We start from the raw sequence: 25493 nt of genomic DNA, 5'->3' as shown, positions 1-25493 counted from the left end.
GATTGTTATATTTTTCTTCTTTTCAAAGTGACTTATAGTTTGCAACGAAGTTATATGTTTTTAAAAATAGCTGAAGTTAGTAACAAGCAAATCTTTCACATGTTCTGATTATAGGTTTGTAAAAAGTTTTCAAATTCAACCGCAAAACTCCATTTTGACGACACTTTTGAGATAACAGAGTATAGTAATGGTCACAAATATGGTTAAAATCATTTTGAGATAACAGAGTATAGTAATGGTCACAAATATGGTTAAAATCATTGAGCGTAGGACACATTTGGAAGCAACTTTGAAAATATTATGCATGAGATTAGAAAACATACATGAGAGAAGTTGAAACGGTACTCTTGACAGTGTATAGGGGTGACCATGTGAAGTGTATATTTTTAACTCAATGGAGGCATTTCAGGATTTCTTTTTGCCAGGGTGACATTGTGTGAGTTGAAACAAAAGGTTTTAGCTTTTCTCATCACAAATTTATTCCAAAAGAATAGTCTTTGGTTATTTTTTTAATGTTGGAAAAATATTCTTCGAAGATTCTACTAGAGGTTGACTCTTCGAGGTTTCTAATTACGGTTGAATATCTAAATTATTGTTCATTGACTGATGAAGTTCCTTCATTTGATATTGTTCATTGACTGATGAAGTTTCTTTATTTGATATTGAATCTTTTGAGAAGTTCAACTACCAAGACTAGTCTTTCAAAATAGATTATTAAAGTTGATTTGTTTTCACATCTTTCGAAATAGATTATTGGAGTTGATTTGTTTTCACAGTCAAGTTGCAAGAAGCTTCGCAATTTTGAAAACTATGAAAATTATGAAAATTTTAGATTTTGTGTGTTTGATTCAAATTAAACAAATCAAGCACACTATCTGAATCAAATCAAATTCAAAAGAGACAAACAAAAGCTTTTAAAACACTTTGATTTGAATTAGATTTTACATTTGATTCAAATCAAACATTTTCTAGTCATCTTTGCTTGAATTGATTTGAATAAGACTTTACATCTGATTCGAATCAGACTATTTTTTTTAGCACTTTTTATTTGGGTCTGTCGCAGTTGATTCAAATTAGGATTTGCACTTGATTTAAATCAGACTTTACACTTGATTCGAATGAAATCATTTTTCAGCACTTTCCTGTTGCGTCTGTCGCAGTTGATTCGATTTAGACTTTGTTCTTGATTTGAATCAAGCGTGACATGGGTCAAAAATCTGATTTCTTCTTATTCAATTTCACTTACTCATTTGACTCAAACCATGAGATGTTCTTGATTCGAATTTAACTACCTTTTTTTTCACTCATTTTTGTGCTTAATCTCAAGTACATATAAAATCAATAAATTATTTTGTCATCATTTTTCAAACAAAACTTTAGTGAATCTCATAAGCATTTGGGTGATTTTCTATTAAATCAACTTTCTCTCATTTTTGAAAAAGTTCAAAACCTTTGCAAACAAATTTATTCTTTCGGTTTGATTCTCTACCTCTGCTTTCCTTAATTTGAATTTGGTAAAGACTTTAAATTTCTGCTTCAAAAAATACACCAAAGTGTGGAACTACGAAAACCCTTCAATAAATTTCTCTTATGAAATTCCATTATTCCACGCTCACTAAGATGACACATACACATATGCCAACGTTTGGTTGCATCATTATCAGACTCAATTGATGCAACATCACCTACAACCGTGTTCTCTAATAGTTTATTGATGTTACTTGCAGTCCTTCTTGATCTCAACATGGTCTATGCACCATTGCTATCTTTTACAATATCCATTTCTCCATCTTATAAGTAGGAGAAACCACTTCCGTGTAAATTACCTAGAGAAATCAAATTCTTCCTCAACTCTAAAATATATCTCACATCGTTCAATGTTCACACACTAACATCGTCAATAGAAATTTTAATTGTTCAATTCTAGTGATAGTACATGTTTTATCATTACCTAGATAAACAAATTTAAAATTGCCTGATCTGGAAGAAGTGAATCATTTCTGGTGCGGTGTCATGTTATAAGAACAACTAGAGTCAAGAATCTACGCATTTGTGCACTTGCTGGATGAAACGCACAATATATATACTAATGCCAGTCACCGGTTTGAACCACACTTGTGGAACTGGATGAACCTTATTTATTGTTTGGGCAATCCCTTTTCCAATGCCCATTCTGCTCGCAACTATAACACTCATTTGTTTTCTGATTCTTGGATTTAGACCTCTTATTTTCAAATCCATTACCCTTGTTCCACCCACGATTTTGATCCCTTTCACATACAAACCATCACCTTGAGTTCATTCCTCTATATTTTGTCTCCTTTCAGAACGAGACACAATTGCTGCAGTAATAACATCAAGACCGATAGTGTCTTTCTCGTAGGTAAAACTAGTCACCAAGTGGTTATAAGAACCTAGTAACGAACACATCAAGATAATTGCCTTATCTTCGTCATCAGTCTTAACCAAAGCCTCACCAGATCGATGATTATATATTGTTGAGGACATTGACATGTTGTTGCAAATGAGATCCTTTCTGCATTTTCAAACTGTATAGTCGTTGCTTCTGAAAAATTGTTCATCAGCGTCTTTGACATGTATCGACTCTCTAATTTGTCCCAAACTTCATTCAACGTCGTTAGGTCCAGAATATAATACATTACCTCATTTAAAACACATATTCGAATCAATTTTGTGACCTTCTCCTTCAAATCTGTCCAAATCAAAAATATTTTTTAATCATTTGTGAACGTGTCCAAATCAAAAATATTTGTGCTTGTGTCCATAGAAGTCTTCCTCCCACGACCTACCTTTAAGTGCAATCATTTAACCTTTATAGATTTTCAATTTCCAAAATTCTCGGACACGTTAGAAACAAATAGCTCGCTAACTTGATGTTATTGAAGCATAACACACAACATTGTTAACCAACATCACCCGTCACCCCCCCCCTACTCCACAACTCTAAACAATGTTGATGATAAATTATTTTTCACAACTTCTCATCCTATAAAACTAATAAAAAACAAATTCCATTTCCAAGAGATTGACCAAACCTAGCTTTTATACACGCCCTCCACTACTTCCAAGATATTGGGTTATTTAACCATGTGGTTTCCTTTTAAAAATAACTTCAAATACTAAACATGCACTATATTTTTTTGATTGAAATGCAACGTGTATCTTTCTTAATTAGAAACTAAGAAGTGTTTGAGTTGGCTTAAAAAAACCAATATACACGAAGAACAGTAAGTTGCACGTTGCAGTGACAGACACGCAACAACAATGTAAATATTAGTCTATGTCATTTTCAAACAAACAATCACAAAACAATAATGAATCCTTCTCCTGTCAGCTTCTGGACTCAGGCAAATGCACTTCTCAGAAAGAATTTAACCTTCCAGAAACGGAACGTCAAGAGCAACATTCGGCTTATTCTGTTCCCGTTGATCATTTGCGTGTTGCTGGTTCTAGTTCAAATTATGATCGATAAAGAGTTGCGCAAATCTAAGTTCAAATGTGGATGCATCTGTACTAACAATAAAACAAGATGTGACGATTCGGAGAAGGTTTGTGGGCCACAGTATTCTGATCAGATTCAAGTTCCAACATGCCCCATTTCTAGTCCAGCTGAATGGCCTCCTCTCTTGCAACTTCCTGCCGTGTCATGCAAGCAAGACGGCTCCTCATGTCACTTTACTATGCTCTTCACCGCCGACAATCACTCCTTTGGACACAGTATAGATTTACTTTTTAAATTCATTAAATATACAATGTATATGATATACATATAGATATAGTCCAGATATATTAGTTATTCACCGCAGACAATCACTCGTTAGGATAGAGTATTACGTGTTTTTTGTTACTTCTTATTTTGCTCTCTTCATGCTTACTTTTCTTTTCTGTGTACAGGTGTGTCTAAGAATATGTTCCCAAGTACCTATGCTACGAATGACTCTAATATCATGGATAGCTTAGCACCAAATGTGCTGGTGAGTTTGTTTATTTTTGTTTTGCAACTCAAAAAAGCATTTCTTTTTCTGCCTAAATTTTAAATGTTGTTTATTTGTTAGTTAATTTATTGTTATGGTTGTTTGTGCAACTGTGAAAATATATAGGGATCTGAAACAATGACCACGGACAACAATTTTAATGAACCTGGTTTTACTTTGGCGTTTCCCATTTATTCTTTACAAACGCATTGCCCTCAAAACAACTCTGGATTCTCATCTCCCTACCGTATAGCAGGCACCGCTACCGAGCAACAAGGTATGAAACCTGTTGTAAGGACAATGTATGATAGTTGACATGAAATTGAATCAATGTGTTTTTTAGTTTACTTGAAATTTTTGGTGCAACTGCAACCTTTTCGATTAGTAAAAGTGAAAAAAGTTCTACCAAATTTATGGTATAGATTTTGGATTTTAGAATTTACAGAGATTTGTGGTGTAATTCGCGATGTTCTCTGCACGCGTTGTCCTGTCTACTGAATCAGTTCATTCGAATAACAGCAATTGGACTAATTTCGCTAACTCAGATTACTTAATAAGTGGAATCTTATGATTGAATTTATTTCCTTTTGATTTAGAAATCAGATGCGCTCGAGGTATAAATCTATGGCGGAACAGATCTTCTGAGATCAACAATGAGTTATACAAAGGTTATGGAAGGCGTAACCATAAAGGAAGGATCAATGAGATAGTTTCAGGTATTCTTTCATTATGTTTCAAGTTAGATGCATAATGTGTAGAAGAAAATACTCGTTGGTTTTGATATTTTGCAGCCTTTGATTTTCTAAATTCAAATGGGAATGGATTCAATGTTACTATATGGTACAACTCAACCTACAAGAGTAACATCACTTTTGTTCCCAATGCGTTGTTGCGAATTCCTCGTTCCGTAAATCTGGTATTTGTCCAAAACCTGTTTTAATTGTTGCATAAATTTCAACACTAATCACACCAGTATGCATGCAGATATCAAATGCCTACCTGCAGTTTGTGCGAGGACCCGGTACCAAAATGATATTTGAGTTTGTAAAGGAAATGCCAAAACCCGAGACTCCAATTAGGCTTGAGATAGCTTCCCTCCTGGGCGCGCTGTTCTTTACATGGGTCGTCCTGCAACTTTTTCCTGTAAGAAATAAGTTGTGTTTAATAATATAAGTTGATAGAATTTAGAAGACGGTACTGACATTGTATTGCATAATAGGTAGTTAAATCTTATTGAAGAATTCAAATTTTTGAAAAAAGCGGTTGTATTCTTAGCTATATCCCTAAATCACATTTATATGCCTACCTGTAACAATGACTCGGATTCAAAACCAATATGTAACATCCAATGCAAACACAACAGAATAGATGTTTTAGTGTACTTTATCTGTTCAACTTCATTAAGCTCTATATGCATTTTATGTAGGTTATTCTGACATCACTGGTTTATGAGAAGCAACAAAAATTAAGAATCATGATGAAAATGCATGGACTTGGTGATGGGCCATATTGGATTATTTCATATGGTTATTTTCTTGCCTTATCAGCTATCTACATGTTGTGTTTTGTGATATTTGGCTCTGTCCTAGGTAAGAATGTAACCATTTAGTTGTGTTCTTGGCACTCTCTCATTCTCTCTAATGCTGCTGATTTCATTTTCAGGATTTAAATTCTTCACCTTGAATGACTACAGAATCCAGTTCGTGTTTTATTTCATCTATATAAACTTACAAATTTCACTGGCATTTCTGTTTGCATCTTTTTTTTCAAATGTTAAAACTGCTACAGGTTTGTTGATTGCTACTTCAAGCTGTTCATATTAATGGGCGTGTTAATCTTTTCTTTCCTCAGATCTCATTACTAACTTATGTTTTTGATATTTGCAGTAACTGCATATATAGGCGTCTTTGGAACCGGGCTATTAGCCGGCTTTCTTTTCCAATTTTTAATTCAAGATCCCTCATTTTCAAGTAAGTTATGTGATTCTGCTATGATCCCAAAATATGGTGTGATAAGTTTATGTAGTTCAAAATAAATTAAACGGAGTTCCTTTTCTAGTGTTCTAAGTCTTCGATTCACAAACCTTTAAAAGGAAAGAATTAAATCTAGAAGAACAATGGTCTTCAAGTAAACCATATAAAATTACTTCCAAAATTTCCAACACAACCAAGTAAAGATAGACCAGCAACTAGACCATTATTAGTATTACCAATTTGCCTCTTCTGGTAGCTTCTAACCTTCTAGCCCGTTGATTTCCGATGCTCTCTCTGCAGGAAGAAGGATCATTTGTATGGAGTTGTATCCCGGGTTTGCTTTATATCGTGGGTTATATGAGTTTGCACAGTCTGCCTCTAGTATTGGTAATTTGAGGACTGATGGTATGCGGTGGAAGGATCTGAGTGGTGGCGCCAATGGCATGAAAGAGGTCTTTATCATCATGCTTGTTGAGTGGATAGTAGTGCTTTTTGTTGCTTATTACATCGATCAAGTATTGTCGACAGGAAGTGGAAAAAGTCCTCTATTCTTCTTGAAAGGATTTCAGAAAAAACCTCTCCTATTATTGAAGAAGCCCAGTATTAAAAGGCAAGGGTCAAAAGTTTATGCTCAGATGGAGAAACCCGATGTCATCCGGGAGGTGAGCTTTATGTGTATTGAATAAATAGATTTTTATTATATGCGCACCTTATGGATTAAGAAAATAAGATAGCTAATGTCTATCAAGGATTGGATATGAATGAATTGGTTTGCCACACGTGGCTTAGACGAATACTATATTAAATGTTTTCTTCTTTTTGTCTAATAAAGAGGGAGAAGGTGGAGCAGCTGCTACTTGAACCAACCATTGATCATGCAATTGTTTGTGACAACCTTAAAAAATTCTATCCAGGAAGAGATGGAAATCCAGGGAAATTTGCAGTGAGAGAGTTGTTCCTTGGTGTACCTCGAGGGGAATGCTTCGGTATGCTTGGTCCTAATGGTGCTGGCAAGAGTTCTTTTATCAGTATGGTCAGTTAAAAGATGATTTTGTTCAATATATTTAAAGTTTTGGTAGATTACATGTTTCATCTTTTGAATGGTTTTTTCCTTAATTCATAAATCTAATCACCTTATATATGTGTTTATAGATGATTGGCCTCACAAAGCCAACTTCTGGCGCGGCATATGTTCAAGGCCTCGACATAAGAAATCATATGGACGGAATATATTCTAGCATGGGAGTATGCCCACAGCATGAGTAAGCTGAATTTCCTGAAATTTTTTATGTTTTTCCTGAAATCAAAATTGTATCAATTGAAAGAAGTTTATACTTTTTTCATCTTGTGATACTATAGCTTGCTGTGGGAAAGCTTAACAGGAAGAGAGCACCTACTTTTTTATGGAAGACTTAAAAATCTTACAGGTTCACTTTTGACTCAAGTAAGTTATCTCCACAGGAATTCTTACTGTGAAATATTAAGATTACTATTGTTGTGTTAGGCATTTTAGATTAGTTAGAGCAATGAAATTGGAAAGTTGACTGTATGGATCTATATACGACGGCTGGATTTTAGATGCAATTTGAGCAGATTTCTCTTTAGCTGGGATAATTTTACATACAGCGCCAGTTATATTATTATAGGCGGTAGAAGAATCTTTGAAGAGTTTAAACCTTTACCATGGAAGAATTGCTGATAAACAAGCTGGAAAATACAGTGGAGGGATGAAGAGGAGGCTCAGTGTTGCAATTTCCTTGATTGGGGACCCCAGCGTTTGTTTTCCTTTCGACCCAATTTAATATATTTTTTCCTAGAAAAAGAACATTCAAATTTTCTTATTCCATAGTAAATGCCAATTCAAATTTAGGTTGTTTATATGGATGAGCCAAGTACTGGATTAGACCCTGCTTCAAGGAGATGCCTGTGGAAAGTTATCAAGCAAGCGAAACGGGATCGTGCAATCATTTTGACCAGTATATTTCTCTCACTCTTTCATGGATTTTGTAGCACTATATTCTGCGTCTTGTTCATGCTTCTTGTTTTATAATTCTTAAACAAACTGCAGGTGTCCTTTCTTTCTCTCAATGTTTAGATTGACAAATCTTGGTTTTATGCTTTCAGCACATTCTATGGAAGAGGCAGAAGCCTTATGCGATCGATTAGGAATATTTGTAAACGGTACCTTGCAGTGTGTAGGAAATCCAAAGGAGGTACATTTCCTTATTGGACGCACTTCCACAGTTTTTTCAATTTGTTGTCAAATAGAAAATGCAAACTTGAATCATGCATAGTTTGAGTTTTGTATCTACTTGTGTTGTTTTGTTATAGCTGAAAGGCAGATATGGAGGAACATATGTATTAACAATGACGACATCTTCCGATCACGAGAAAAATGTGGAGAACATTGTACAACAGCTCACTCCAAATGCCAAGAAGATTTACCATCTCTCTGGTACTCAAAAATTTGAGCTGCCAAAGGAGGATGTTAAAATATCGAGTGTCTTCCGAGCTGTTGAGGATGCAAAAAGGAACTTCACTGTTTTTGCATGGGGTTTAGCTGACACCACATTAGAAGATGTCTTTATTAAGGTTGCACGTGAGGCCGAGGGATTTGAAACCTTGTCGTAATTTTTACGCAATATGTAATGTTAAGTGGTACTCCCTTCACCCCACATAATATTACAGTCATTTCACACAAATTAAAGGTAAATAATACATGAAAAAATATCCAAGCAAATTCTTAGGTGGCAAGTCATTCCAACACTTGGAGAGCTTCTTCTCCTTGTTATTGTATAATTCAACTATTAGTAGTTAGAGGAAGTTAATAGATAGTTAGAAGTTTATTAGTTGCCTTGTAATTCAAGTAATCAAGGCAAGACTTTGTGATTTATAAGTACTTGTGTTCTAACATTGTCTAAACTACTCATTCATAATAATACAACATAAGTTCCATTCACCAATTATTCTCTGTCAAATAATCTATTTTCTCTCTTTCTTGAAGTGCAAGATACCTCTTTCTCTTGTTACAAGATGAGGAAACTTCAGGAGCAAGCAACAACAAAGATGCAAGTGACAAGAGTATAACTGACTAACCAAAAGTTAGTTACACAGCTGGCAGTTAGTTAGGGCATTTGTTCTTGTATGTACATTACATAGTAGCTATCATGCACATTCACTATTGCATATATAAACACTTTGTAATAGATCTTTCTTTTCAATGAAAATAGACACTCTTTCTTTCAATTCATAATATGGTATCAGTAAAAACGTCTATACTTCATTCATCTACTTCCTTTGACTCATTCACCATGCTCATTGTTCTTGATTTTCTTCTTATACAGTGATCTTTCTCTGTTTCTTGTGCTTTCGTTCTTCTTTCTCATCGATTCAGTGGATTTTCTTGCTTGTTCATCATGCCTCCGCGCGTTACTCCATCTGGCATTGATTCACCTTACTACATTCACCCTAGTGAAGGACCTAATTCGGTTTGCATCTCCCCAAAGCTCAACGGATCTAACTACCTTGCGTGGAGCAGGTCTATGCAACGAGCTTTAGGAGCGAAGAACAAGTTTTCTTTCATCAATGGCGATCTTGAGATTCCTTCACATCAAGATCTCAACCGTAATCAATGGGAAAGGTGCAATCATTTGATTCATTCTTGGTTGTTGAATTCTGTTTCGGAGCAAATTGCTTCCACCATCGTTTTTTATGCTAATGCGATTGATGTTTGGATAGATTTACGTGAACGATTTTCAAAAGCTGATCGTATTCGTATTTTTAATCTTCGTTCATCTATTAACAACCTGAAACAATCTTCACGTTCTGTTATGGATTACTTCATTGAGTTACGTGGTTTATGGGAAGAACTCAATGAACATCGTCCACTTTCTGCATGTACATGCGTTCAACAATGCCGTTGCCTCGCCATGCAGAACACTCGTGCCTATCGTGCTGAAGATCAGGTTATGCAGTTTTTATCCGGTCTCAATGATCAATTCTCGGTTGTTAAAACACAGGTTTTGATGATGGAACCGTTACCAGCTATTAACAAAGTTTATTCTCTCGTTGTGCAAGAAGAGAGTAATCATAAATCTGTTAGCACTAATGAAGATGAGAATGCCCTAATGGTGAATGCTGCTAATCATTTTGAGCCCAAGGGTAAGAATCCTCATTACAAGCATTCTCCTTGTCAATGCACTTTTTGTCATAGAACTGGTCATACTGTTGATTTTTGCTATCAAAAGCATGGCCAACCTAACTTCAACAAGAACAAAGCGCAAGCCAATGCCTCTACTACTCAAGGTCCTGATGCTGATCACACACCTGCTAGTTCTGCATCCACTTCTGCTGATCCCAATACCAACATTTCTCAGGCTCAATATGATCAGTTAATTTGTTTACTCCAGCAAATCAATTTGATTCCATCCACCAGTTCCACTACCAATGCCTCAGTTTCCACGTTGATGACTGATTCTATTCATAATGCAGAACCTTCAGGTATTGTTTGCAATAATTTTCATTCCTCAGCTTGAGCCAATTATTGGATCCTTGATTCTGGAGCTAATGATCATGTGTGCTCTTCTTTAGCTCTCTTTACTTCCATTCATAATATCACTCCTATTTCTATTACTCTTCCTAATGGCAGTTCTATTTGTGTTACACAAGCTGGTCATGTTCATTTTTCACCTACTCTCTATTTGGAGGATGTGCTATACTCCAATGAATTTCACCTCAATCTGATTTCTATTTCCAAGTTGTGTCGATCATTACATTGCCAAGTTAAATTTTCTAATCACACTTGTTTTATACAGGATATGAACAACCTGAAGATGATTGGTTTGGGTAGACAGATTGGAGGCTTATATAGACTGCAAGTTGATGCTTGTCCTCTTGATGATGTTACTTCATGCACCAGCTTATCCAACCTTCATTCCACCAGTGTCAATACCATCTTACCAAATAATGCCCTATGGCATTTTCGTTTAGGTCATGTCTCTCATCAGAACCTTAGTCATTTGTCTTTGTTATACCCTAGTATTTCTTTTGACTCTAAAGCTACATGTGACATTTGCCACTTAGCTAGACAAAAGAAACTTCCCTTTCCTCATAGCCCTAGTATTGCAAACTCTAAATTTGAGATACTCCACTTAGATATATGGGGTCCCTTGTCTGTACCATCTATTCAGCATTATAAGTACTTTCTTACTATTCTTGATGATTTCACTCGATTTGTATGGATTGTTCTTATCAAAACAAAATCTGAGGTGGCTACCAAAATACAACAGTTTGTTAAAATGATTCAAAACCAGCACAACATTACTCCAAAAATTTTAAGAACAGACAATGGCCCCGAATTTGCACTCTCCTCATTCTATGCCACTCATGGTATTAACCACCAAAAGTCATGTGTTGAAACCCCCCAACAAAATGGGAGAGTGGAAAGAAAACACCAACATCTTCTTAATGTTGGTAGAGCCCTATTGTATCAATCCAAATTGCCAAAACCCTATTGGTCTTATGCTCTATTGTATGCTACATTTATTATCAACAAAGTTCCATCCACAATTTTGAACCATAAATCACCTTACCAAATCTTTCATAACACACTTCCTGACATCACCTCATTCAAAGTTTTTGGCTCACTTTGCTATGCTTCTAGTCTAAGTGTCCATAGAACCAAATTAGATCCAAAGGCCAGAAAATCTCTTTTTTTAGGCTATCCTCCTCACATGAAGGGTTACATTCTTCTAGATTTAACCACTAAAGAAGTGTTCACCTCAAGACATGTCTCTTTTCATGAACACATACTCCCCTATATTCCTTCCACAAGCCAGCCTTGGACATACTACCCTAGTTCTTCCCATGACCAGTCAACCATTCAACCATCAACCACACCTCCATCAGTTCCTCAACACTCATCTATATTTGATGTTCCTCATACTGATGATCACTCTCATTCTCCCCCTGACAATTCCACACCTATCTCATCATCTCCACCTAGAATTTCCCCACCTATACCTACTCGTGCATCAACAAGAGTATCTCACAAGCCATCTTACTTGCAGCACTATGTCTGCTCTCAATCTGGCAGCTCCAAATCATCTACTAAAGGTATACCATATCCTATATCTGATTACCTTTCTTATTCTAATCTATCCATGCCTCACTGTCACTATTCTCTGTCTATCTCTTCAATTACTGAACCTAAATCTTACAATGAGGCCTGTAAGTATGATTGTTGGAACAAGGCTATGCAATTGGAACTATCTGCCCTTGAGAAAACAGGTACTTGGATTATTGTGGACCTGCCTCCAAACATCAAACCAATTGGCTGCAGATGGGTCTATAAGATCAAACACAATCCTGATGGAACTATTGAGAGGTTCAAAGCAAGATTAGTTGCTAAGGGCTACAATCAAATTGAGGGTCTAGACTATTTTGAAACATACTCACCTGTTGCCAAAATGACCACAATCAGAACTGTTCTTGCTCTTGCCTCCATTCACAATTGGCACCTCCACCAATTGGATGTCAACAATGCATTTCTCCATGGGCAACTTCAAGAGGATGTGTACATGACTCTTCCCCCAGGTGTTGAAGCTACCAAACCTAATCAGGTTTGCAAACTTGTTAAGTAACTATATGGCCTTAAGCAGGCTAGCAGAAAATGGCATGAGAGATTAACAACTTTCCTCATTCAACATCACTTCAAACAAGCCACTGCTGATGTTTCCTTGTTCATCAAGCAAACCCAACATACATTCACCATCATGTTGGTATATGTGGATGATGTCATCTTGGCTGGGAACTCCTTACAAGAAATGCAAGGCATCAAGGAGAAGTTACACCATGAATTCCAAATCAAGGACCTCGGGCAGTTGAAATATTTCCTTGGGATTGAGGTAGCTCATTCAAAGCTTGGCATATCTCTTTGTCAAAGGAAATATTGTCTTGATCTCTTACAAGATTCCACTCTATTATCTGCTAAGCCTGTATCTACTCCCTCTGATCCATCTTCTAAAATGCATCAAGATTCCAGTGGTCCATACCATGACATTTCCTCTTATAGAAGACTAGTGGGAAGACTTCTCTATCTTAATGCCACCAGACCTGACATAACCTTTTGTACTCAGTAACTTAGTCAGTTTTTGTCAGCACCATCTATCAACCATTTCAATGCAGCCACTAGAGTGTTAAGATATTTGAAGTCATGTCCTAAGAGGGGTATATTCCTACCAAGAGATTCTCAACTAACCTTACAAGGTTATTCAGATGCAGATTGGGCTGGATGTTCAGATACTAGAAGATCCATCTCTGGTCAATGTTTTTTCCTTGGAAGATCACTTATTTCCTGGAGGACTAAGAAACAATTAACTGTTTCAAGATCTTCAAGTGAGGCAGAATATCGAGCACTCGCAGCTGCTACTTGTGAGTTGCAGTGGATTACATACTTGCTTAAGGATTTACATGTTGAATGCCAAAGGATGCCAGTGTTATATTGTGATAATCAGAGTGCTTTACACATTGCTGCTAATCCTGTGTTTCATGAAAGGACCAAGCACTTGGAAATAGACTGCCACATCGTGAGAGAAAAGATGTTGAATGGATTGATGAAATTATTGCCATGCACGTCAAAGGATCAGCTTGCAGACTTCTTCACTAAACCACTATTGCCTCAACCTTTCAATAGCTTGCTATCCAAGTTAATGATGCTCGATATCTATCAGTCATCAACTTGTGGGAGGGTGTTACAAGATGAGGAAACTTCAGGAGCAAGCAACAACAAAGATGCAAGTGACAAGAGTATAACTGACTAACCAAAAGTTAGTTACACAGCTGGCAGTTAGTTAGGGCATTTTGTTCTTGTATGTACATTACATAGTAGCTATCATGCACATTCACTATTGCATATATAAACACTTTGTAATAGATCTTTCTTTTCAATGAAGATAGACACTCTTTCTTTCAATTCATAATATCTCTCTTTTGGTTTGTGAGTGATACACATTTTGAGGTTGAATCCTTTTCTTTGAGGAAAGATGGGTGGAGGTAATCACTTCCGTGACACTTCCAATTATTGATGACAAGAATTAGGAATGATGGCAAAACAAAATAAAGGAATTGTTTGGCTCTTAAAATGATCTTGAGGTAAGGATAGTTGAAATTCAAGAACTAAATACATATTCAACTAATACTTAAAGAACTGCATACAAATATTCAAAGAATAAAAATCGCAAGACTGCTTCTTCGTTCATCAGGGTGTTGATGCATAAAATTTTGGCAAGAACTCTCATATTACACTACTAAAAAATTGCAAATTAAGACGGAATTTAAGGAGGGAGCAAAATCCCTCACTATTTACAACGGAATTAGGGACAGATTGTTGTGTTTTTTTAACAAAAGTAAATTGACAAACATTTGTGACGAAATAAGTCTTCACAAATTTTTTTCACAAAAATGCTTAGTGTTAAGTTTGTTATGGATCTTACGACAAAAATTTTGCTATCTCTAAATGCCCCATCATAAAAAATTGCCATTCAACAAAGAATTTAAAAAAAAAAAGAAAGAAGAAAGAGGTATTTTAATAATTCTCACGAACGAACGCTCACTCTTACGTTCACTCTTTCTCTCTCACTTGCACTCCTCACGTTTTTTGTGTTTGATATCTCTCTCTCTCTCTCTCTCTCTCTCTCTCTCAGAATGATCATTTATCCTTTCTTACAATTTCACCAACATCAAACACTATATCGCAAACAATTTCAGTTTGATGTGGCTCTAGTTTAGGAACCCTAGATCGTTTAGAACGAGCACATCACCTTTAGAAAGGGCTTCAAAGAATCATTTATCTTCCAAATTACAAACTTTTGATCTTAAGTAATGCAATTAGATTTATATTTCTTCTCTGTTGTCTCTTATTCAGGGGAGGCAAAATGGATATATTGAATGAATATCAATATCAATTGTAGTGTGAATGAATGGATCAAAACAATCCATTAGTAATTAACAATTCATTAAAACTTCTTTAAAAATACTCAATCCATCCATTAAATAAAAAAATCCATCTAATCCATCTATTAATATCATTTTAATGGATGGATATCCATCCCTCCACATATTCAAATATTTTGCGTAATTATTTTTACGTTTTCAAAAAAAAAAATGAAATTTCATATTTTCGAAAAAAAAACTTGTTTTTTTTTTGGGAAAATCAGTTTTTCATATTTAAAAAAAAAAGATTTTTTGGTATTTTCGAAAAAACTCGATTTTTTGACAACAACTTGATTTTTTCGTTTTAAAAAAAAACTCAATTTTTTTTTTTGTTTTTCCAAAAAAACTTGATTTTTTGATTTTGCAAAAAAAAAACTTGATTTTTCATTTTTTTAAAAAAAACTCAATTTATTTTGTGTTTTTAAAAAAACTCAATTATTCGTATTTCCAAAAATCTCGATTTTTTGTAATTATGAAAAACTTGAGTTTTTGTTTTTAAAAAAAACTTGATTTTTCGGATTCCCAAAAAACTCAATTTTTGGTGTTTTCGAATACTCGATTTTTCATTATTTCAAAAAAACTCGTTTTTTCATATTTCAGAAATACTCGATTTTTCATGTTTCTGAAAACTCGTTTTTTCGTGTTTCTGAAAACTCGTTTTTTCATTTTTACGAAAAAACGAGATTTTTGTATTTTTGAAAAATTCAAAATTTCTTGTTTCCGTTAACTCAAATTTTTCTTTTTTCGAAATAACTCGATATGTGGGATAGTAGTGCTGATGGATATGTTTCTCTTTGAGAAACAGTCTGATTTTCTAGTTAAAAAAGAAGCAAATATGTGCTTCTTGGTGTACTGCTGAAGTTGAATATGGTGAGACAAGAATAAGTTGCTCTCAACTAGTGTGGATGAATCAGATGGTAAAAGAACATAATGTCAAGCAGGATGGTATGGCATTACATTATGAAGATCCGAATTCTATTAGATGTCTCATTCATCATGGCTGGAACAAGAACTTTGAAATTAAAAATCAATTTATCAGAAGTATTTTAGAAGTCAAGGTTGTTATTGTAGAGTTTGTAGACACTAAGGAACAACTGTCTGTTATATTTAATAAAGTCTTATATGCAAATAAACTTGAGAACATAAGTAATGAGCTAGGAATTTGCACTATTAAGGAGTTATAACAATTATAGGTATGAAGGATTGCAACATATGCTATGTTCTTCCTCTATTCTTTGATGCATGATGAGCCAAAGCAAGTTAATGTTATTACAAGATGGAACAAAGGAGCACTGCAAGGAAAAAGGACTGGTGTGAAGCAGACATGTTGTAAGGTGGTGGCAAGGGAGTTCAGTGTCAACACTTATAAAATATGTGACAACAATAAGAAGTGCAGAAGGATTTTAGACAAGGGTAAAAGGTGGAAGATCATCTGAAGATGATTATGTGTTTCCATCTTATAATGTGTGCTTCCAATTTTACATTTACTATATTTTTGTTAACTTTTGGATAAAAAGGGGAAGTAAAATGCTAGTGTTTTGTTTGGTTTTTAGGAGTAAAGAGTGTTGTCATGACAAAATTCTTGACATGTTGATATTTGTTGTCGCTTATTGTAACTACAACTATATAGGGGGGACATGATTGTCTGTCATACTTGCTTGTGTTGTGCAAAATTGGTTCTGCTGTGAGCTGCTGATATTGATATGCATGAACTGAGGGGGGGGGGGGGGTTGTTCAAGGGGAGCATAATGCTTATGTACTGAGTTTCTTTCCTTAGTTGCTGGTTCTGTGATGTCAGATAAGAGGTCATGACATATGGACTCGGGATTTTAAAGGAGAGTCTCCATTCTCCATTTGTGTGTTTGAGGCTAGGTCTCGCTATATGAGGTTGTTGCGTATAACTATGCATGTTTTTGTTTGCCTATGATTGTGTGAACTAATATAATTCACATTGTTTGTGCAGTATTGTTTTAAAATTGAATGTTTGAAATAATGTTTGGGAGTCTTTTAGAGTTATGTGTTTTTGTGTATGTCACTCATGTATATTTTGATGCATAGAGTTTGTCTGATTGTTCATTGTTCATTGTCAATCACTCATGAGCTTTTAAGCAGGAGTGTATTGTGTGTAATTGGAAGTATGCCTTCTATCAATTGTTTTTGTTGTTAACACTCATAGGGGTGTGAGTGATTGAGGGAAGTGAGGTGGGGATCTCATATCTAGGGGTGTCCTAGGTAGAAGTTGCACAAGATAGTGATTAGGTGATAAGTTGTAAACTATGGTTGTTTAACTTTGAACTAATATTATCATAGTGAATTTCCTTCTTGGCTTGGTAGCCCCCAGAGTAGGCGAGTTGCACCGAACTGGGTTAACAATTGATTGTGTCTTTTACCTTCTACTATTTACTTCTGCATAAGTATTATTTTGGTAAATGTTTTCTGTCAGCAGATGATGTCTTAACATCTGTCTTGACATTGTGTTTTGGTGTTGGTACATCAGTATTAACATCTGTTTAAGAGTGCCATAATTTCAATCATCACACACTATGTACCTTGAAAATAGTGGTTATAGTCTAAAAGTTTTAAAATTTGTTGCATTTCGGATCTCAGACCTCTGCTTGCAATGTTTTGTTTATAACACTCATCGTATACCTGCTTGGTATTTGAAACACTTTGTGGTATTTTCCTTTTCAAATCTGCGAGTATGTTTCTCGTTGCAACTTTAATTATCGATATTTCTGAAATAATCTCTTTCTCCTCCGACTTAAGTTGACTTACAATTGGATGACCTTGTAGCTTGGTGTCCAACACATGATTATGTTTAGCAGAAATGATACTAAACTGCCACGCATCATCCACCCTACATGATCCGCGCAATTTAAACAGACAATTACATTTTCTCGATCCGGTGTCATCATGTTTTAACTTCCAATATTTTGAAACATATTTTCCACCTCTCTCGCATCTCATCGTTACAAATGCTTGCCTTCTAATAGTGCTATTATCGAACTTCCCAATCACAACGCCAAACTTGAGTTTGCTAGCTTCCATTCGGACCCATTCAAGCATATGCTGACGAGCATTGAAAACTTAATCATTTGTAAATTGTTTCCGAACATCTATCTCGACAACAATCATTTTAACATCGTCCTTCACCACATTCGACCTAGCATCATCATTCACCTTGTCCGAAACAACTTTGGGAAACATGTTGGGGTGCATCATATCTAAAACGAGCAAAAACAGAAAATATGTTGAGAATTCTATTTCTATAACAGACTGTTTCAGAAATCCACTTCCGAAATTGTTGTGAATTTAATGCCAAGAACAAAGTATAAAACAAGGAAGAATAAAGGACAAGGAAGAAGAGGAACACAATAATTGGTTATAACTGCTATTCTTTCACTTTCTCTTAGAATAAGATTACAAGTTTACAAGAATAACAAATAACCTCTCTCACCCTAAATTAGGATTTGCAACTTAGCAATGATGAGAGACTAGTATGCTATTTATAATAAAACCTAACATACTAACTAATGGGCTTTTTCCACAAGGCCCATTACACAAGCCAACTTAATAAACAAGCTAACTTAACAAATTAGGGTTTAAACACTAAAACCTAATTTAACATGCTAACAACCCTAGCATCTTCGACACAAGCATGTGAACAACCTTCGACTTCATGCTTAACCCTATCGAACCAAGAAGCTAACCTTCGTCCATACTAGAGTTCGATCCAATATCTCACAAATCTCCACCTTGGATCTAACTCTACAACATCAAGGGAACAAACTAGCTTTCTTCATGCAGCTTTAGCAACTGCATATAGTGGAAAAACTTGCAACTCGGTAATGTCTTGGTGATCATATCAGCAACATTGTTTTCAGTCGAAACCTTCAGCACTTGGACTTCTCCACGCTCGATTACTCCTCTGATGAAATGCAGCCTCACATCAATGTGCTTAGTTCGCTCATGATAGGCTGAATTCTTCGACAGGTGTATTGTACTTTGACTATCACATTTAACAGTGATACCTTGACCTTGAAGTTTCAGCTCCTTCGCAAAACCTTCAAGCCACAATGCTTCTTTCACAGCTTCAGTTAATGCAATATACTCCGCTTCAGTGGTTGATAGAGCAACAACCTTCTGAAGTGTTGCTTTCCAACTAATTGCTGTGCCAAACATAGTGAAAACATATCCAGAAATAGATTTTCTGGAATCCATACAACCTGCATAATCAGAGTCGACATATCCTCCAATTGCTGCTTTACCATCTTCACCCAAGGCTCCACCATAAATTAGGACTCTTTTCAGAGACCCATTTATGTACCTTAAAATCAACTTCAATGCTTGCCAGTGAGCCTTTCCAGGATTCGCCATGTACCTGCTTACAAGACTTACTGCGTATGCTATGTCGGGTCTAGTACAGACCATAGCATACATCAAAGAACCAACTATATTAGCATATGGGATGCTATTCATATAGGCTCTTTCGACATCAGTACTGGGACACTGATCAATACTCAGCTTGAATTTAGGGTTTGTTGGAGTCACAACTGGCTTCGAAATCGACATACCAAACTTTTCAAGAATCTTCCGTAGGTATGCCTCTTGAGATAAACATAACTTAGACTTCTTTCTATCTCTTCGAATGTCAATTCCAAGAATTCTGGAAGCAGCTCCCAGATCCTTCATATCGAACTCCTTATTGAGTTCCGCCTTCAGCCTCATCGCATTTTCAACATTGTTGCTTGCTATGAGAATATCATCTACATAAAGCAACAAAATAACAAATGAATTACCAGGTCGAAATCTGAAGTAAACGCAGTGGTCAAACTGATTTCTAATGAAACTTATGCGTGCCATGAACTTGTCGAATATCCTATTCCACTGTCGAGGAGATTGTTTCAGCCCATACAAAGATCTCTTTAACTTGCACACATAGTCTTCCTTCCCCTTTTCGACATACCCTTCAGGTTGCCTCATCAGGATCGTTTCATCTAGATCACCATACAAGAACGCAGTCTTCACATCCATCTATTCCAGTTCAAGATCGAACTGTGCTACCATGGTAAGTAACATTCGAATGGACCTATGCTTCACAACAGGAGAAAACACATCATTGAAGTTGACACCTTCTTTCTGAGTGAAACCCCTTGCAACTAACCTTGCCTTGTATCTTTTCGACGTCACTCCTTCAATTCCTTCCTTAACTTTGAAAATCCATTTACAGCTGACTAACCTTGCCCCAACAGGTTTCTTGATCAGTTCCCAAGTATGATTATCATGAAGAGATTTCATCTCATCATCCATGGCCTTCAGTCATTCAGTCTTATTTCGACTCCTCATAACTTCCTTGTAGTCTCTAGGTTCTTCGTCTAGAACCTCACTTGCAAAGATTAAGGCATAAGCTATAAGATCTGCATACCCAAGCCTCTGAGGTGCCTTTATGACTCTTCTCGACCTATCTCTCGACAATAGGTAGTCATCGTCAGTTTCCTCAACTTTCTCAGCATCTTCTGCTTCTTCTTCGACTTCATCAGGGATATTCAATTCAGCATCAACATGCTCCACCTCAACAGGAATCTCTACCTGTTCCAGCTCGTCGTCAGATGTTTCTGTACTTCGACCAACATCATCAGTTTTCTTAAAAGCCATTTCAGCTTCATTGAAAACTACATCTCGACTGGTGATACACCTCCTGTGACCTGGCTCTAGGCACCATAGCCTATAAGCTTTGACTCCTTCTGGGTATCCCATGAACATGCATTTCAGAGCTCTAGGTTCGACCTTGTCTTGCCTAATGTGAGCATAGGCTACGCAACCAAATACTCTCAGTTTGTCGAGATCTGGTGGATGTCCCGACCAAACTTCTTCAGGTGTCTTCATATCTAACGCTGTCGAAGGACATCTGTTTATCAGATATGTTGCTGTTGAAACAGCCTCAGCCCAGAACACCTTCGTTAACCCCGCACTAGTCAACATGCATCTGACTCTCTCCAAAATAGTTCGATTAAACCTTTCAGGCAAACCATTTTGCTGTGGAGTACCTGCAGTAGTTCTATGCCTTGCAATACCAGAGGTAGCACAAAAACTGTCGAATGCCTCATTGCAAAATTCAAGGCCATTGTCGGTTCTCAACCTCTTGACCTATCTGCCAGTCTGATTTTCAACCAGAGTCTTCCAACTTTTGAAATTCTCAAAAGTTTCATCCTTAGTCTTCTGGATGAATACCCATAATTTTCTAGAATAATCATCTACTATGGATAGAAAATACCTTGCTCCTGAATGTGATGGACACCTTGCAGGCCCCCAAAGATCAGCATGGATGTAATCAAGGGATCCATGTGTTCTTTGTTTGCCTTTGTTGAACTTCACTCTGCAAGATTTTCCAAGTACACAGGGTTCACAAAACTTCAGCTTTTCGACTTTGTCTCTACCAAGCAGATTTTGTTTCCCTAATTCGACCAGACTCCTTTCACTGACATGGCCCAATCTCATGTGCCAGATTTCTGTTTTCGACAAAGGTTTCGTGGATGCAACATTTGTCGAACCACTTACAACTTCAGCCTCAAGGGTATACAAGCCTTGTTTCTTCACGCCTCTCAAGACTTCCTTCGAACCCTTCATGACTCTTATGATACTTTTCTCTCCTTGGAAAACATATCCTTTCTTGTCGAATTCACCAAGAGAAAGCAGATTTCTCTTTAAATCAGGAACATACCTGACTTCAGTCAACAACCTTATTGACTCATCATGGAGCTTGAATCTCACAGATCCAACACCTGCAATCTTGCAAGCCTTGTTGTTTCCCAGCAATACTGATCCACCATCTTGATCACATAATTCCTCGAACAAGTCTTTGTTTGGAGTCATGTGCCAAGTGCAACCTGAATCCATAATCCACTCCTTCTTAGAGTCACTGCTTGAAACCACAAGAACATCAGATGATTCGAAATCATCTTGAACAATGGCAGCGTTGCCATTATCCTTACCTCCATGATATTTCAGGCGTTCAGGGCACACCTTTCTTGTGTGACCCTCCTTCTTACAATGGTAGCATCGAATGCCAGATGCTTCGCCACTGTAAGACTTCGACTGGCTTTTGCCTTTCTTCTTGTCGAACTTACCATCCTTTCGTAAGAGTTTTCCTTTAACGGCCAAACCTTCGCCAACAGTCGAAGGTTTATGCTCCTTACGTTCATTCAAGTCCTTAGAGTACAAGGCTGATTGAACTTCTTCAAACGTCAGGGACTCCCTTCCATACAAGAGAGTTTCTTTGAAGTGAGCATGTGATCGAGGCAAAGAACACAATAGTAACAGCGCTTGATCTTCATCATTGATCTTCACATCAATATTTTCAAGATCAAGAATCAGCTTGTTGAACATATCCAACTGCTCAGCCAATACTTTGTCTTCAATCATCTTGAATGAATACAAAGCTTGCTTCAGGTAGAGTCGATTTACCAGCGATTTGGTCATATACAAACTTTCAAGTTTCACCCATAACCCCGATGCCGTCGTCTCCTTTGATACCTGCCGGAGAACCTTATCACCAAGGCTCAACAAAATTGCGCTGTATGCTTTCTCGATCATAATCGTCTTCTCCGCTGCCGTCAATTCTACATTCATGGCTGCCTCTCCCTTCAACGCTTCCAAACAACCCTGTTGAACCAGTAGGGCTTTCATCTTCAAGCGCCACAGACCGAAATCATTCACTCCGGTGAACTTTTCAAACTCATACTTTGTTGAAGGCATCTCCTCCACGCTCACCGCAACAATTTGTTGTGAATTCAATGCCAAGAACAAAGTATAAAACAAGGAAGAATAAAGGACAAGGAAGAAGAGGAACACAATAATTGGTTATAACTGCTATTCTTTCACTTTCTCTTAGAATAAGATTACAAGTTTACAAGAATAACAAATAACCTCTCTCACCCTAAATTAGGATTTGCAACTTAGCAATGATGAGAGACTAGTATGCTATTTATAATAAAACCTAACATACTAACTAATGGGCTTTTTCCACAAGGCCCATTACACAAGCCAACTTAATAAACAAACTAACTTAACAAATTAGGGTTTAAACACTAAAACCTAATTTAACATGCTAACAACCCTAGCATCTTCGACACAAACATGTGAACAACCTTCGACTTCATGCTTAACCATGTCGAACCAAGAAGCTACCCTTCGACCATACTAGAGTTCGATCCAATATCTCACAGAAATAATTTAGGTGGGTTTCAAAAATGCATTTCTGAACAGACGCAGTGTTTTCATCCAAAAACCAACTTTAATGCAAGGAAATGAGACATGAAATGAGAAAGGTTTACCTTAAATTTCAGCTTTCTATGCTCTCTTTGACATGATAAGACACTTAAAACTTGGTTTGAAGACGAAAAATCAATTGAGAATGGATGAAGTTTTTTGGAGGGTTTTGGTTAAGAGGTGAATGAAATAGTTTATGCAACAAGGTGGTATAAAAAAATATTTTCAAAAATGTATCTCCGAAAATATTACTGAATATTTAAATTTAACGTTCATGTGTTGACAAAGTGTTTTCAGAGATGTATTTGCGAAACACCTTAAAATTTGATTTGAAATACATTAAAAGATATATCTCAAAAGAACATTTTGAAGTTGTCAGGTTTTTTTCCACCCCTATAAGGTGTACAAAGAATTTTCCTTTAAATTGTACCAATGGCCCTCAAGCCCAATTGTAAACTCAATCTAGTATGATCCTTTTCGTTTTAAAAAAATGGACATTTCTTAAAATGAATAGAAAAAGTTTGACACTTTGGTTCTAGTTTATGGGATAATAAAAGAAAATTTTTGTACTAATAATTTAAGAGTTAAATATATTTTAATCGTTATAACATTATAAAATTTTATTTTTTTCTATTAAAAAAATAGCATGTTTTGCCCCTGCAAAATTATTATGCACGTAATTTTACTCCTGCTGTTAAATCAATATTTAGTTTTAAATAATTATTTTACAGACATGTTGAGAACGTTTTAAAAAATTTTTTGATAAAAAAGAAATTTAAAATTTGATTTCTAATTTGAGATTTTCATTACATTTATCATTATCTTTTGAAATATAAAAAATTCTTATTCAAATCTTCTCATTTTAAAAAATCCTAAATTTTAATAAATAAATATTTTACAGTATTCTAAATATGTATGAAAAAAAATTCAAAAATAAAAGAATAATTAAATAGTTTTAAATTTTTTTAAAAATATGAAGAATTGCATGCATAAATTTTTTGCAGAAATTAAAATATATTATTTTTTTAATAAAGACTAACAATAAAATTTAAAATATCTATAAAGACCAAAAACATATTTAATCTATAATTTAAAATAAATATGTATATTTCTTAATAATATTTTTTAAAATAAATAGAAGAAGTTTGAAACTTTGACTGTGATAATTTATGGTATAAAAAGAAAAGAAACAATAAAATGGTTAGTTTATGAGATAAAAAGCAAGTAATTGGAAAAACTTTTAAAAATAGAATAATCTTATTGTACTTTTCACTACCTATTTTTAATACCACAAAAATTGATTTTTTTTATAAGTTATAATAACATATTACTAACAAAAAGTAAATTTAGTTAAAATTTTCAACATCTTTTCTATTTGGTTTTTACTATCATGGTAGCACACACTATTAAAAAGTCAATAAAATAAATAAAAATGTATTTCTCATCTACAATGTTATGTAAAGTCTTATCAAAATTTAGATCTACATTATTTTGCTACTTTTTTTTTTGAAAATAAAATATTTTATTAAATTAAAAAAATCTCTAAGTACAAGTGATCTCAATCGGATCCAGTCAGGTAACCAATGGACTAAAACGGTAAAAATAAAATAAAAACTATCACCCCTCTATCATTAAGATAGCTATATATTTTCTAAGTTTCATGTTATTCCACCATCTATACATCAAGGTATCTATTATTTTCCTTCCTACTTTAGTGGTATCAATAGATTCTCCAAAACTCTTGTTGTTCCTAATCTTCCAAAGGTCATAAATTATTTCAGAAGCCGCCATTTTGATTGGCACGGGGTCTTGCATGATTCCCGTACAACAAGTTTTTCCATTCTACTTTCTGACCATAGTCTTGTAGTCTCCTGTATAATGTATTCATCTTGACATATCCTCCCTCCATGATTTCTTCCAAATTTGTTAGCTTTTTAAACTCTTCTCTATGATGGAGCACGAACTTCATAATCCGGGAGTCACTAATATCACTCTCCATATCCATCAGATCATTGCTCTTAACATAATAAGTTTGTATCCATTTTATCCATAAAGAATCTTCTTTACTACTCAAGTTCCTTAACAATTTCATCAAGTTGGTTTTATTCCACACTTCGATTTCAATGACATTCAAACCACCATAACTTCTGGGTCTACAGACTTGCTTCCACGCTATTGGGGCCTTTCGGCTACCTTCAAACCCACTTGTCCAAAGAAAGATACGACATATTGTTTCAATTTTCTGTAGAACACCCTTAGGGAAGGG

At 35.5% G+C, this 25493-nt stretch overlaps 1 pseudogene; it reads left to right on the top strand.

Annotated features, from left to right (window-relative positions):
* Positions 1 to 4796: 4796 nt before the first annotated feature.
* On the top strand, positions 4797 to 9059 carry LOC131604945 (ABC transporter A family member 7-like; annotated as a pseudogene).
* The last annotated feature ends 16434 nt before the right edge of the window (positions 9060 to 25493 follow it).

Source organism: Vicia villosa, linkage group LG1 (genome assembly GCF_029867415.1).
Source record: "Vicia villosa cultivar HV-30 ecotype Madison, WI linkage group LG1, Vvil1.0, whole genome shotgun sequence".
In the NCBI taxonomy this organism is placed as follows: Eukaryota; Viridiplantae; Streptophyta; class Magnoliopsida; order Fabales; family Fabaceae; genus Vicia; species Vicia villosa.
Note: the sequence above shows the minus strand (reverse complement) of the source record. Positions and strands in the feature narration are given on the sequence as shown.